The sequence below is a fragment of the Pistacia vera genome, unplaced genomic scaffold (genome assembly GCF_008641045.1).
Source record: "Pistacia vera cultivar Batoury unplaced genomic scaffold, PisVer_v2 Contig173, whole genome shotgun sequence".
Classification (NCBI taxonomy): Eukaryota; Viridiplantae; Streptophyta; class Magnoliopsida; order Sapindales; family Anacardiaceae; genus Pistacia; species Pistacia vera.
In genome coordinates this window covers 712423-719168 of record NW_022195823.1, presented here as the reverse complement: position 1 = coordinate 719168, position 6746 = coordinate 712423, and positions in this window count along the sequence as shown.

The following is a 6746-nucleotide window of genomic DNA, read 5'->3' as shown; positions in this document are numbered from 1 at the left end:
AGCAAGAATCAAGATCACTTAAGCGATGCTTCACTTTTACCTTTGGTCGCTTAAGCGATCATGCCCAAGGCATAATCAATATGCCCAGATGCACGATCGCTTAAGCGATTTACTATCTCGCTTAAACGATTCTTCACTTTTACCCTTGGTTGCTTGAGCGATTTGGGATCGCTGAAGCGATCAAGTCCAAGGCAGAATGAAGATTTGCCCAGATGCAGGATTGCTTAAGCGATTTACTGTCTCACTTAAGTGATTCTTCACTTTTACCCTTGGTCGCTTAAGCGATTTTGGATCGCTTAAGCGATCAAGACTGAGGTAGAATCAACATCTGCCTTGATGCACGATCGCTTAAGCAATTCTTCGCTTTTAGCCTTGGTCGCTTAAGCGATTTGGTATCGCTTAAACGATCAAGTCCATGGCAGAATCAAGATCTGCCCAGATGCACGATCGCTTAAGCGATTTATTGTCTCGCTTAAGCAATTCTTCACTTTTACCCTTGGTCGATTAAGTGATCTTGGATTGCTTAAGCGATCAAGTTCGAGGCAGAATCAACATCTACCCAGATGCATGATCGCTTAAGCGATTTACTATCTCGCTTAAGCTATTTGGTATCGCTTAAGCGATCAAGTCCATGGCAGAATAAAGATCTGCCCAGATGCACGATCGCTTAAGTGATTTATTGTCTCGCTTAAGCTATTTATTGTCTTGCTTAAGCGATCCTTTATAGAAAACCCTTGGTCACTTAAGTGATATATAAGTCGCTTATATATCGCTTAAGCGATCATGGGCAATACATATTTTTTCCAGCTTTTCTCCTGAATTTTGACAAACTAAAATCACCAACACATATTAATTCCATGTTTTCTCCTGAATTTGACAACGTAATTGCATCAACACATCAATGCCATGTAACAAGAATACTAAATAAACTTTAACTCAAAAGAGGGAAATAAATATTTAATTTCTTTTATACAAATTTGAAATGTGTCAATTACATTAAATTACAACATTATATACAACAAATAAATGTCCTATATACACCCAAAACAAAAGCAGGGCTAACAGGCTCCATCCCCCCTCTTCATCATTCTCTTCAGCTACTTCCCCATCCTCCAAAATTATTTAGCACACCTTTAGCATCAACATCAGCAGCAGCACCAAAACCCAAGTATCAACAGCTTGACGCCTAACAACACCTGCTCATCCAATTCAAGATAATCCAATTATTCAAGACAACCCAATAAGACAGCATCACATAAACTACAAAATTCTATTTCCAACTTCCATACCTTTTGATGACAGCATCAACAATGACTTGGATTGGGTTCTGGTCAGTCAAAATGGATCCATATGCCCATGGAAGAACTCAACAGCCCAGCGCTCCCGACAGTTGCTCATTGTTTCGTCGTTCAAGCCGTCTATCGGGGTGTTGGTCATGTCAAACTCAATAAATTTTAGTGCATATGCCCCGCAATCAGCACTACAATAGGAGGAAGACATTAGCATTAGAATAAGCTTATAAAACAATGTATTATGTAAGTTTTATACAAAATTTACCTTGAGTCATTTGTAGGGACGGGAAGGCGCTTGAGTGGCCACTTTCCCATCAGTAGTTCATCACCTAAGTGCTGAAACATCTCACTATCACGCAACAACCGTGGGAACAATACACATAGTGGCTGTAACTCCGTCTCCAGTTACCTCTCTCGACAAATACTTGGGTTGCAGTCAAGGATCTGCAGCAAGCCCTCATCGAGTAGTGCGACGATGGTTATCCAATGCATATCTTTGATGTTCATGATGTAGTATACTCTTTTAACGTTTGCCCAACTGTTGCCATGTTTGGGCCTTTCCCCACGTACATGCTGCATCATCCTATCATTAAATTGAAAATCATCAGGGACACTGTCGAAGTCATCTGTGGCCAATCTTTTCCGCTTGCCTCCCCTTGTTGCACCTCTACCATTGGCCTTTTTCATTAAAGTGTCATATGTAGTTACTAACGTTTGGCCAAAGGCCACATCGGTGATGGCATATTACGGGTACAAAATATCACCATTGCTACTCTGTCGTAGCCTCATAAGTGCCAATACCTTATCGATGTGCTGCATCAAATAAAAGCAACATGATAAGTATACAATACCTCATGGAAAAGATAAGCAAAAATAAGGGAAAATAACTCACCGAGTCATCGAGCCACCTGCCCATTGTCAACATCTTTTCAAACCACTCCCAAGGATAATCCCTGGTCTTGCACTTCACATGCCCATCACTTCTAGAATCATTGTAATAGGTATATAAGAGTTTTTTCTTTTCCTCATCTATTGGCCTATACAAATCAACCTTTAACTCCTCCATTTTCACTTGCCCACTTCCTTTGCCTTCCTCCTCCATTTTCACTTCCCTACTTCCTTTGCGTCCCGCCTTACCCTCCTCCATTTTTACTTCCCCACTTCCTCCGCCTTCCTTCTTACCCTTCTCCTCCATTTTTGCTTCTCCACTTTCACGGACTTCCTCATTTTTTTTCTTCGTTTTCCTCTTCTTTCCATACGTTACTGCAGTGTAAGGAGAAATTACATGCTTACTCTTTCGGCTATCTCTTTTATGCTTAGGTTGCACTTTAACCACTTTCAATACCCCACCAACTTCCTCTTCCACCCTACCAACTTTCTCTTCCACCCTTTTCATTCGCTCTTCTATCTTTTCAAACGTCTCATAAACGGCTATTGTAAAACTCTCAAACAACCATTTATGAGGTCAACCACCTCATTCTCCTGACCCCGATGCCTCGGCAAAGCGGTACTTGTTGTGTCAGTTTGCCAATTAGGTGGAGGCATACGAACCTGTTCATCCTCCTCCTCCTCCTCCTCCTCCCTCCCGCCGATTGGAGTTTATCATCCTCGGCGTCAACAACATTCTTAAGCAGTGGCCCTGCAACTGCACTCATATGCGTGACCCCTTCTAGGTCCCACATTAGGCGATCTATCACTTCATCTGCTGCATCCTTCAATGCTTTGAACGATGTAACATACTCCTCTCCCGCTTCACCCCTAATAGCGGTGAGGAAGGGACATATGACCCCCTGCAAAATCAATCAAATTTAAGCCACATTTAAAAGCAAGTGCATATTCAAAAGATTAATCCTTTCATCTTACCCAAGCCGCTTGAATTTCCATGTCTATTTTTTCATAATCCCAATGGGTGCACTTCTCGATGTGCCACCACAACATCCTAGGAAATTGCGGTCGCTCATTGGAAAACTTCATCCTCCCCCCCCCACTTAGCCAGGACAGGGACGACCTTATACATCCAAGCCTACATTGTAAAAAAAAACAGTCCATATCATAATTAAAACACATATAATACAAAAAATATAACAAAAAGCTATTAATATTTACCTACATTGCCCATGGGAAGCCAAACAAATTATACGTGCTCGATCTATTCTTCTCGACAGATTGACACTACTTTAACGTCATGTCTTTTCCTTGCAGGGAGTCCATGGTTAGCTAAAATGATACCTGTCCCCACGGATAAGCATTAAAGAAGTTCACGTTGCTTGCAAACTTCACCCAATCCATATTAACTGCTTTTTTTGAGTCAGAAGCCATTAGGATCAAATGCACGAACCATACCAGGTACATCTTGAACCTCTTTGAAGAGGTATACCCACCTTCCTCTCCTCTAAATTGCGTCCCTAATAGACGTCTTCCCCCCAAAACCTTTTTGGCCAAGTTATCGGTTGCCCTATTCTTCTTTATTCTCTCTTGATCTTCCGCATTTGGAAATGCCCTACATCTCAAGCTTGTCATCAGGGCATATTCCATCATCCCAAAACGTAGTGGCTTCCCATCCATCACGAACCACATTTCATTTTTTTTTTTTTGGCTTTTTACTGAGTGCAGCTACATATAATGCACTCCTTGCCCCCAAAATGCCTTTTTCCAATTTTCTCCGATATTCACAAAATGACCGAAACAACTCTTTTTGAATTAGTCCATACCTTTCTTCTGTTCTTGTAAAATCTTCATTATTCTTGTAAAATCTTGCCAACTCGACCTAACTGTCACCCTTACGGAAAAGTACGGTACCTTATCGTTTACAACCTCCAACCCATAGCTTTATAATTTACGCTTCAGAAAATCTGCACAATCGATATAAACTAAATATCACCAAAAAAAAAAAAAAAAACCCAAAATGATAATCCTATTTTTCCCTATGATTTTGCATTGAATTTTGATAGGATTTAGGATACTCCTCATACAATTTGGGCCATAATTGCTACCTAATCTTTAATTCATTTTTCTTTGCAGACCTAAACGATGATTTTGAGCATAAATGACAGTTTTGAATGTAAATTGTGTAACTTGAGCTTGGAAAATCGGAATGACCTTAATTTAGAAGCTTTGGAAAGATAAGAAGCAGAAATACAACTTTTATGTTTTGGGTTTTTCCTAATTCTGACTGGAAGAGGGTGAAACTTTGCTGGAAGTCGTGAACAGTATGTTGGGAACTGAAGAAAAACGTCTTTGGACGTGCTTCAGTATTTTGGCCATAACTTGATCTGTATACCTTGGATTGGGCTGATTCTTGAACGAGTAGAAAAATAATTGAAAGGGATATAATTCATATGTTTACCACTTTTCTAGATTCAGATATTTTCATGTTCAAATTGGGCCTGAAAAATCCTCGCCGCGACAAGGAAAAATATTCGCCACGGCGAAACTGCATCAGATGTGAAAAATAAAACGATGCGTTTTGGCTTGCTAGGGCTTCATTCTTAAGTGAGAGAGGTATAAATTAGCACAAAAAGGAAGGGGAAAGGGTCTTGGTTCATCATTTGGGAGGCAGCTCATGGAAGGAGAAGATTATTGAAGATTTGGGCTTCAAATAAGAGAAGATTTCTCCATCTTTTGCTTGTTTTTCAATGATGAACCTTGATTCAACTTGTCTTTGTTATTATTATTATTATTTTTAAGTATGAACTGAGTTTTTTAGCTAGGGTTTGATGTAACCTTGATACAATGATTCAAATTTATATGTTTTGATTTACTTTGAGTTTTAATTTCATGATTGAGTGTTTATCTCTTTGCTTAATGATTTTTGGATGCTTGATCACCATACAAATGTATGTAGTTCACAATGAGACTGAGAAGTGATTTGTGATTGTGCCTTTTGGGATAAATACCAAAGATTGAGCGGAAACTAGAGATAGATAAACATGATCTATGAAATCTAGATAGAATTCCTCAAAGCTTAAGAGACCTTGAACTATTAATCTTCATTTTGTTGGGTGCGGAAGCTTAATAGGGATAAGTAGGAAAATATAGCCTGAGAAGATATGCTTTACAACTTAGGGAATTTGATTTTCCATCAAGGAATTAGAACTTGGGTAATAGATTCTATAAACTAGGTTAGCGAATCTAGGTGAAATCAACACCCTAGCATTTTTTTTTACCATTGTTTAATTAGTTAAGTTGGTGGGTTTTGCTTTAATTTCATTTTCGTCATTTATTATTTGTTAATTTGTATTTAGTTGTTAATATTCCATCAATCCAATTTATTGTTGCTTCAATTAGGACTTAAACTAGAGAACCATGCATCACAAAACAACCAATAGAGTGCCAATTTGGGGGATATGGGCTTCGAGGGCATCAGGGAGTGGGTGTTTTTGGCCTCGAGAGGATCAGGGAAGCCAATGCAAGCCCTATAGAGGCTGTTGTGGCAGGTTCCATGAGGTTGGAGGGCTGAGATGCAAGGCAGCCCTCCAGCCCCCCTATTCCGCTACCTCCTGCCATTCCCAACCCTCCAACCTCCCACAAACAACCTCCCTACAACCTCCCTTGCCTTCCCCCATCCTCTGAAACCCAAACAAAGCTACTGCCCCAATGCCCACCAATTGCTCAACAAAACGCCACAACCACCATAACAATAAACCAACTACATATCCCTCAAATTCGCACAAATCAATCAAATTTCTCATCAAATTCAAAACAACAAGTGAAAAACATACCATTTCTTCACCGGCATCCTCCTCCTCGCCTGAATTCTCGTTAGCGTCCTCCTCTTCAAAACCGTTTTCCGATTCTTCTCTCTGTTCATGTGCCGCCATTGTCTCCTTTGCCTCTAGACCACCTTCAATTATCGGATGATCCACCGAAGCGTCTGCTTCGACAACCTTTGAACTATCGTCACCACTAGAGTCTAGGATTTGGAGTGGGGTTGGGTTTTTCTTCTCTTTGTCAATATCATCCATGATTTTGTGTAAGGAAGCTTTAGGATAGAATATTTGCCGGAATGGGGCACTTTCGTCGTCGAAAATGGCAGAGAAATCAAAGGTGTTCGTCAGTCGTTTTTTGGGTATTTGGCTCGATTAAGCGATTTTGAAGGGTGGGGGGTGTTTTTAATTTTCAAAATTTAAACAAACTTCTGTTAATTTTAATATTACCCACATATGTTTAAATCTTTTCAGTTTAACCCGTTTTACATGTTTAATGGATCCTAAGTGTGCCACGTCAGTTTTTCTAAATTAAAAAAAATTGCAAAATATTTTCAGGGTCATTTTTTTAAATGCAAACTTGGGAGGTCCAGGGAGTTAAATTTCCTCACTGAAAACATATTAGAAAACTTGGAGGAATAAAGAATCAATAACTTGCTTTAAAACTATCTTAAACGCAAGCCCTCTTCACCAAAGGCTTTAAGATCAAATTAAACATAATAAAACGCTTTGAAATTGAAGACAAATA